Source organism: Vigna unguiculata, unplaced genomic scaffold (genome assembly GCF_037176805.1).
Source record: "Vigna unguiculata cultivar grain cowpea cultivar isolate G323 ecotype 2 unplaced genomic scaffold, ASM3717680v1 ptg000086l, whole genome shotgun sequence".
NCBI classification, from domain to species: domain Eukaryota; kingdom Viridiplantae; phylum Streptophyta; class Magnoliopsida; order Fabales; family Fabaceae; genus Vigna; species Vigna unguiculata.
In genome coordinates this window covers 10,466-20,000 of record NW_028196729.1, presented here as the reverse complement: position 1 = coordinate 20,000, position 9,535 = coordinate 10,466, and the positions used below count along the sequence as shown (strand labels likewise).

At 45.8% G+C, this 9,535-nt stretch overlaps 1 non-coding gene across 1 annotated transcript; it reads right to left on the bottom strand.

Annotated features, from left to right (window-relative positions):
* Positions 1–1,809: 1,809 nt before the first annotated feature.
* On the bottom strand, positions 1,810–1,881 carry TRNAG-GCC (transfer RNA glycine (anticodon GCC)). Its single transcript has one exon. It is a non-coding gene; the product is annotated as a tRNA-Gly (tRNA).
* Between the last annotated feature and the right edge of the window lie 7,654 nt (positions 1,882–9,535).

Here is a 9,535-nt window from a genome sequence, read left to right as displayed (position 1 = left end):
GACAGAGATGCACTACTCCATCTGGCTTGAAGACCTCGTGGGGAAAGATAAGAATCCCTTAAAGGTAAGGACTGAAGGGAATAAAAAATCAATAGAAAAAATCCCTTACCGGCCGACGGGACTCTACGTCTGGGTCTTATTCCATCTTAAACTCGGATTAGGAAGAGTGCCCTTGAACTACAGAAAAATCATAATAAACAATACAAAAAAAGAAATGGATTATCCTTACTTGTTAGAGTAAGCAAGTCAACTATCTGCCGGCGAGAAAAATAAAAAAAGGCAAGGGGGAGATAGGGAAGAGGGGATTAAGGATAGTCACTCCGCTCCATAGATAGTTAACACAGATTCTTGTTTCATTTTCAATTCCTTTCGGGTCGAAAACGCGGGCGTGGGGCTGTGCCCATTCTTTCTCCCTCTTCTTCCGCTTACTTAACAACCGGAATAAGGAACCTTAGAATTCACCCTACCTGTCGATGAAAAAATAGGATTTGAGAGGAGTGAAGCTGCTTGACCGAATAGGGCAAGGAGTGACAGCTAGCGGATCAGAAAGATTTTGATGGAATGTCCTACTCCTGCCCGAGCTTTCCGATCCCCTCTTCTTTTTTTTATTGATAGTTTAGGGACATCTCTTTGTTAGGTAGGGCCTGGGATCACTAATTAGTCGAATGAGCCCATCCCTCTGGCCTATCATTTATTTATGGGTCGATCCGGCTCCTGCATCTCCATGGGGCCCCGTCATACAAGTTGCTAGGAGTCCCTCTAGTCGAATCAATAGAAGTCCCAATAGAAGTTGACTGACCTGGCTCTTCAATCGACGATCTACTGTTCCCTCTTACTTGCAGATGCCCATGCTTTGATTCGCCCTAGCCAGTGATGAATCCCCAGTAAGATCGGAGTCTTTCATTCCTCCTCCCTTCAGTCCAGTTTGAACCCGTCCCAGCAACGAAGACCTTCCTACTGCAAGGTGAGGCTCCGCCCTTCCCCTAGAATCCACTCCGGGCTTTTAGGAATGGGAGCAGCTAGTCCAACTTCCTTCTTGAGCTGCCGAGATATTGAACAACGAACATTTGAGCAAGCTACCTTGCCTCACCCTGAGATGAGAGGGAAGGTCGATTTGACTCGAATCCTGGACCTGATCTTGAATCCTACACCGGTTAATGATGCGATGGGATAAGTTTTTTTTTCATTTTGCTGGCCCGCTCGTCCATGCCCAATCCCAATGGACAAACCTCTGATCCGCCCCTAGCTCTAGAATCCACCCGTCCCAGTCCCTGAAAGCCCTCCTATCCTTGGCCTAGCCCTCTTTCTCAACTCGAGTCTTCAGTTAAGCGGCTTTCATCATTGACGAAGACCTGCGCTAATAAGACAAAGAAGTGGGGAGTCTATGCCTTTTCATAAAACGAAAAGCTTTCAGTCCTTGAATGAATCAGTAACAACGAATTCGTGGAATGAGGGATCAAGAAACGGATAGGGAGGGGGATGGCCTTTCCATTATTGGTGGACCTTCCCTTGAATTGAACCGGTCACGGAGCTCTCAATTGAGTTGTTTAGGTTCTGGAATTCCATGGAGAGTTGGGGGTTTCGGTTCGAAGGTTATCAAATGTGGTGCGGGTTCATCTCTCTCGACCAGTTCAGGTTCAAGGGAAGGGTGATCGAGGGGACCCAGACTTTTTATCTCTTTCTTCTCTATTCTATGGCGGGAGGTTTCTTTCGTATCAAGAGTGTGGTGGGGAGGCCAGGGAAAGACGGATTGGATCGAGAGGCGATGCCTACTCTACTCGTTACCACTAAACGACGGACGAAGCCAAGAGCGGAAGGAGGGACTTGAACCCTCAACCTCAGCCTTGGCAAGGCTATGCTCTACCATTAAGCTATTTCCGCCAGCAACGGTAGTGGCGAAGCACTACTGAGCAATTAACGTATCACTTGATACGGACGACTTCTGTTTTTCCGCCGGACCACACTCTTAACCTCCGATCGAGCTACGAGCACGAGTAGGTAGGCGGGGGGAGGGGCGGCTGCCTTTTCAATCAATCTCCGGCCGCTCAGTGCCGCTATTGGTGCGAGTTGTGTTGTAAGGAGTCTTGGTCTCGAGTCGAGCTGGGGCGTCATTTCATTCTCGTAACGGGAGTGAGTGCACCGCAAGATCAGACAAGTTACTCCCTCGCCTCGCAGCGGTGGCATCTGTCTTTTAAGTTCAGTCATTTCCTAAGACGGCTCCTCTTATTCTACGAGAATCCAAGCAGATCCGGGAGCTGAAACATGAGTGTTTGTCTCTTTTTCAACTTCAACAGGAATGCATCAACAAAACAGCCCTTCCATATAGATCGTCGTGGCATGAACTTTGTCAAAAAATGAATTTCTAGCTAACTCCTCTTCCTATTGATCTTGATTAGTTCCAGCTTGTTGAGAGTTCTCTTTTCTTTCTAGACCGTCTCCTGAAAGACCTGCTTATCCCGCATGTGCTTTCCCCCCACTCATTCAATCACTTGCTTGTGATTGCAGCCATTCCCCGAAAAAGGGAGAGACGAGGGAATCGTCCGCTCCCGTTCATGTGACGAATCGAACATCGTTAGGTCCCGAATTCTGCGAACCACCGGACCTAGACCAAGATCTCCATTACGTCGTACGATATATCGATCCGAAGAACTTTCAGTTGTAAGTCATCCATTCTGCTCCTATCTAAAGTGATGCTAGGCTGCTTCACGCAGGTGCGCTTCGCTCGGCCACATGATGAACATGTTTTAAGCTAAATGTCGAGCGCTTAAGCGGAGCTTGTGGTCACTCGTTCCTCGCTTGTTCCAATCCTAGTAAAGTCAGATCCGATTCTACACTACATACGATATTTCCGGCCCTCACTAGCTCTTCGCTTGGTTGTACAAAGAGCATGCCCGAGGGGGCTACTACGCTCACCGCGCACTTGCATCACCACCTGAGCTTCGCTACCGCTTCGCCCAGCTCCTACGCCTACCACGAATCTTGAATCATCACGTGGCTGCTAAAGCAAGCTAAGCTTCACACGGCCCTGAGGAAGCCAAAAGACAGACCCTCTCACGGCCGAAGGCTCCGCAACACGTTGGAGAACTTTTAGATCCCGCCCTAAAACGCCCATTTTCCTAGAGTTCCGAAGTGATCCTCATTCTCACCGCAGCCTTCTTAAGCCGAAAGAAAGCCGGGCAAGAATCGCATTGGTAGTACGAAGGGGGAGCAGAATCGTATCTGGCAGTGGTTCTTCGGATCGATCACAGATTATCGGCCCCGTCGTTTGGCTTCCACTCCAGTTGACCTCTCTTGTTCTCCCCCCCCCCTTACACAACCGGGTGGAGGACTCATGTAAACTTATTCCTTGAGGTCCCCGTTCAGGAAGGCATTTTGAACATCTAATTGGAACAGAGGCCAATCTCGATTCGCAGCAATAGAGAGCAGGAGACGAACAGACTTCATCTTGGCTACCGGGGCAAAGGCTTCCTCTTAATCTATCCCATATGTTTGAGTAAAGCCTTGACTAGCCTGACCTTTTCCTCCTTTCTCCCACAAAGCTTCCCTTCACAACCAGTCCCATATCCAATTAGTAGAATTCGAGATGGGGAGAGTCAAAATGAGACAAATGCGCATTTCCTATCTGAATCGAGAGGTATCAGATCGAAGTCACATAAGTCATGTATTATAATGAAAGTTATTTCCGGGAGAACAAAGTGGATTTATGAGCAAATTATGGCATGAGAGGACCAATGAGACAGAACACTGTTGGATGCATTCCTTCGCTAGCAGGGCTTCGGCCCATCTCAATGGAAGAGTCTTCGGTCAGTAATCTCGTACTCTCGACCGGCTCGAACCACTACGTTATCCATGTTCCGGCTCATCCTATTCATGTCACCAGAACCTGTAATAAACCATCATTTCAAACCATCCTGTTACAGGGAATCTTTGGATATCAGTTCGAGGGGAGCCCCGGGGAATTTGATCAAACAAAGTCTGTGATCGGAGGAAGGAATAGAAAGACCCCTAGTAATCTTAAACAACAAGGACAAACACAAGGTACAGAGACAGAGAGAGAGGCGCGACAGCCGCAAGGCACTTTTGCTTTGCTTTGATTTGATTGTATCGGGAGATGGGCTTGCGTATTAGTTGGGTTTGCTTCTACCGAGGCAATGTTCCGGAAATGAGGTTTATCTAAAAGAGCAACCGGCTGAGCACGAGGTCCCACATTGTCTCCATCAGCGGCTAGGAAAAAGTCTTTGACTCTTCTTCTAGTTAACCACTGCTTTAGACTATTCCTACTATTCATAGTTCTCAATCTGATCTCGTCCAAGTCTTTTTTTTATAGTATTGTCTTATTAAGTATATAAAGAAAGAAGAAAGTCAAGCTTTCGGGAAAGGAGTGAATTATTTGAATACTTCTTCCTCTTTCCCTTCTTCTCAAGCTCTTACTCTTACTGGCGCAGAGAAAGTATTACGGCCAGACGACTTAAACACAGCGCTCTTATCTCCGACCTCCTAGGACCCAAGCAAAGGATTGACTTCGCTAACCTCAGCTTAACCGAAGTCAATATTCTAACAGAACTAGAAAGGGCATACCTTGAATACAGATCAAGATTCACTCATGCACTCTGGAACTTACTTAGGAAAGCTAGCCTTAGCCCAAAAATAAAGGAAGGCAGCCGAAAGCCCTACAAAGAATATCGCTGATGAACAGGCCCATCGGGTGGGGTTGTCAGTTGAGAAGGAAGTCTTTATTGAATTGATCATAGAAAAAAAAGGATAGAAATGGAATCGGTTGTTTAAGTCGGAAGATCAGATGTTTTGAGCGGAGAATCGGGTTCTGCTAAGCAGAAAAGCCTTCTTTCTCTAATTAATGGGTCGATTCGAAATTGGAATGGAGTTTGAGGCTAGTGGAGCAAGCATGAATAAGAAAAGGAAAAAGCCAAAATGAGTGGAAAGAAATTCAAAGCTAAGCCACCACCACCGAATAGAACCGACGAGGAATATCCTGTCCTTCCCTACCTACTGTATTCAAGCGAACAAGTGTGTTAAGCGAATCACTTTCCGCCGGTGGTACGCACTACATGAAATCAATGCCCAGACCACTATGTGCGTAATCTATATATCTATCCTTATTGATTTCTTTCGCCTATGGAGTGTTAGGGTATTGCGAAGCTTCTCACTGGAATAGACTCGAGATTAAGCACAAGAGACGCTTGGGCCTATTACAGACAGGCTCGCAAGCTTAACACGATGAGAAGGTTCCCCACTTAACCCTAGTTTTCGGGTAGAGTAGTGGTCGCCATGCGCCCATCGGTTATAGCCGCTCGCTAGTTGGGGGCAGGAGACAGCCTTTCAGAGAAGAGAAAGAAGGTCTACTGGCCCGGTACGGTGTGGTTTTGTTGGATTTATCCGTCCGCGTACTTTCACTGGCCTTTTGAATCGATCCTGAAAGACTCCCCAAAAAATAGAAGGTTATCCGCTTCTCCGCTGTTTAAGCTCGAAATCTGAACTTTCACAACCACCAACAGGAAGACAAGTCAGTATGGGATCAAAAAAAGTCTTTTTCTAGTCAAGTTCCAGCTCTAGATAGGGAAGGACGACGAAAAGCACGAGTTTACTTTGAGGTAAAAAAAGCCGACGGTGCCTAATCTCCTCGGATATCATCGGCCATCGTTCTCATCGATGCGATGACCAGACATGTCACACCATCCCTCGCTGCCCTAACTCACCAATCCCTAGCATCTACCAAAGTGGTATCCTCTCACGGAGGCTAGTAAGTAGGCTTTTCTCATATTTGTCACTCTCCACCCAGTCCTCCGATGGAAGGGGTACTATCCAATTGTAAGTAGCTTGATTACTGTCTGGCCTTTATCCCTTGCTCATAAAAAACGGATATGGGAAAGGTTGGTGAAAGTGTAAACTAGTGACCTCGAAAGATAGGTGGGCCATATCCAGTCCAGAATGCATTAGACTAACTGCATTGGTACCGAAACATCTGATCAGGCCGTCTGGGGTATATGATATGACAGGTCGTTGTACTAATGATCGGTAGGTGGGACTGATACCTAACTCGGGTATCTATCCCTGTGGAGGGCCCCCATTCAATGATCAGATATGTCCATGGGATTAGGTATGAAATGGGCCATACCAACTTGTTGCTTGAACAAGTCCTAGTGGTGGGGCTCCTCATATGGTTAGCCTCCCTGACCCGTAGCGTAGATTGTGGAATGGGATTGGGAATCTATTTGAGTATGAACCGAATTTCGGAGGGGGTTCCAATTCATATCCGAGCGTTGGTGCACTTCCCATCTGTTCCCGGGCTTTGACGTAAGGCCTGTAGACCGAGCCTCATATCCCTGACTTCAGAGTCCTACGGTCTTCTTCTCCCTAATTCTCTGTGAGAACGAATCTTAACCCTTGCTTGGTCTTTTTCTTCCTCCTGACTCTCACTTGGAAGCAAGAGATGAAGACGTAAGCCTTCCTTATGATCGATCACCCTTTCCCGCTGGTCCAGTCCGTTTTTCTTTCTTCACTTCCTTCCGCTTAGCCGATAGTGGGAACTCTAAGAATTTGTTGAGTAGGCATCCATGAAAGGTCTTCACTAGGGCTGCCTCTTTTCAGCTCTTTCTTAGGCTCTCTCGAGTGGGTTTGCACTCTGTTATGCTCTGAGTTTATCTTATCTTGGCTTCTTTCTATGGATTCATCCTTGTTCTACGCTCATGCTCTTTCCATGAGGAAGACTTGCCCTTGATGATGGAACAACGGCTACCTCGGTCTCCTATAGCTAAACCATCCTAAAGAGCCAGCCAAAGGACCCGCATGCTCGGATCTTGTATCAGGATTAGCTTCTTTCTATAGGAATATATATCTAATAGGGAGAAGCTCTTGCGGAGATATTGCCAGAAAGGCGGGTGGTGGGAAGGATAGACTATATATATAGTAGATCCGACTTCCTCGACTGAAAGGTGAGCTACGGGGTCCAGGTTAGTTGATCTATTAAGAAGGTGAAAGAGCTTCCCTGGGCTTACAGCTCGTGAAGTGAGTCCGCTTTCTCCTTTATAACCCTTAATGCCTTCTAACGCATTCTACAAATCTTCGACTACCCTACAGTTAACAACAAGGAGAAAGGCAAAGGCTTTGATTCCTGAACCTCCCATTGTGCCATCCTGCTCTCCAAACTACAAAGAGAAGACACTTTCATAGACATCAAGAACAGCAGAGAATATCCGCCTTAATCTTTATATAGGTTGCCCCTCTTCTTCTCTCCTAGCTATCAGAATAGGAATCGCTATTCGTGGAAGAAGGACTCTCTCTTATGGCTTTGCCTGCCGCCTTTCACCCGCTTCTCTAAGGAAAAAGTCTAATGTCATGTTGATGCCATCAGAATCTAAAGGATTGATCGAAAGGCAGTGATTTCGACCTGGAGTGAAGCTTTGGCTTTCGGCGGCTATTAGATACGGATTGACGAGTTGACCTAAACGAGTCAGAACAATTGTTGGAACGAGATTGATCACTGAAGAAATGCTAGCTCCTTCTTCAACTCCTGGCCTGGCAAACTCCGATCAATCACTTCCTTGTCCTCTTCCTACTATGGATGCCCCCTGCTCTTAGAATTCAATTGATCAAACCGTTTGATGACATAGAGACAGAGATTCCTAATATATTATTTATTGCAGCCTATAACAGCTGATTCTCCACTCTTATTGCAAAGACATTCCAACTACCCTATACTATGAGGCGAGGCTCCCCTCAAAGGCTGGAAAAAGAAAAGAAGTTAACTGTCCCGAAGAGGCAGACATATAGCTAACAGCTCCTTGCTTTGACGGGGATATCTAAACAATTTCATTGCCTTTCCTTGTTGCCCATGCGGAATCAGGCTCGCTGAGGAATAAGAAGTCTCGGTATGTCGAAAAGCGGATGCTCGTCCAATCAGTCCAAGCATAGACAGATCCTAGTGCTAGTGTCAGATCCTCCTTTTGATGGTGAATGTCGGAAATGCTGTTGAAAGATGAATCCTCTGCGCACATCCAATTCTTCCTTCTAAGAGGGCATTCTTCGATGCATCCACTTTGCTGTCTTATGCTTATGTTGGCATATTCTAATAAGGATTGCCTTATTCCGGATTCAATAGCAACTGGAAGCCTTTCCTTCTTGCTAAGAGCTTCTTTGCCTACTTCTATTCCTTTTTCATTTCCCATCCTTTCATTTGAATGAAGGAGAGTTTGTCCTAGCCAGTTTCCTCAACTCAAGGTCAGAAAAAAGCGGAAGAAGCGCTGTGCTAGTGAATCGAGAAGTCTTTCACAGTCTTATTTATTGAAGTGAACTTTCAGCAATAGCCGAGTTCATCGAAGGAGCAGAAGAGGGTAGAGGAGGAATCTGTCGCTACTGTAGTTGCTCTTTTGTCTCTATCTGTCGGTCCATTCCGTATTCCCGTTCTCTTAGAAAGAATGGCTCTCTTCCCTTGGCCTCGTTGTCTCTATCGATCTCACAAATCTTTTCTTTCAATCAGGACTAGGAAAGAAACTCAGAGGGTTTATCCCATGGATAGGTTAGTTTAAGGGACCTATTCACAAAAAAAACCTAATCCTTGCCTTTTGAACTCTTAATCAAAGTACAGAGGTGAAATGACTAAGATCTTGGTAAACCAGAAGAAAGAATCCAGTTGTTGAACTGGAGAGGCAGAAAAAATAGGGAAGCTTTCAGATTTTCCTTTCCAGAGAGGGCCAAAGCTAAGATCAATGGCTTGAGACAAGATTCCTAAAGGGAAAGCGGCTTATGCACTCGACTCGAATCGAAGAGAACTTTCTGAGTTTTAAAAAGAACTTTAAAAAATTCGAATCTTCTATATTATTTGCTAGCTTACCGGAGTGGGATATCCGTTACTTGTCTCAGGTGCAGATGAATAATTTTTCTCGAGTTAGGGGTTTGGATTCAATTCCTTCTTCTTTCCCGCCCGGCAAAGGTTGCAGCAGTCGGAAATGAGTTTGAATTAGATGGTGAGGATGCGGAAGAAACTAACCAGAAGAGTATAGGTTTCACGTAATATGCTACAAATCAAAGGATTTCCTAGCCCAAATCAAGCTAATCCCGGAAGTGACTTCAAGGTCTAGAAACAGATCTCTAACTGAACTCCTTCACCCGCTCTTATTTCATTTCTTTTTTCTTTTTCGTCTTTCCCGGTTGGAAACATCACCTATCCATTCCATGACATTGAGAAGCAAGAGGTCGTACCCGTCCAGTCATAAAGAATCTGCAGTTCCAACAGCGGCACTAAGGTAGAAAGTTATAGGTTCACTTTAATTACAAAAAAAGATGGGATTTTCGGCATCAAGACTAGTTCTTTCAGTTGGTAAGGACTAACCGGTTCTGGGTACGGAAACAAGCCTCCTCGACTCAAGCGGGAAAGCCCGCGTATTCTTATTCTAATGTCCATTGGAGCTTATCTTTTCTTCCCGCTATCTGGCTGTTCTGTTTATACGTCTGTTCCTCAGTCTTACTTTCTCATGCCCGGGTATCTTTCTTTTATCCTTTCGACTTCTGTTACAGTAGA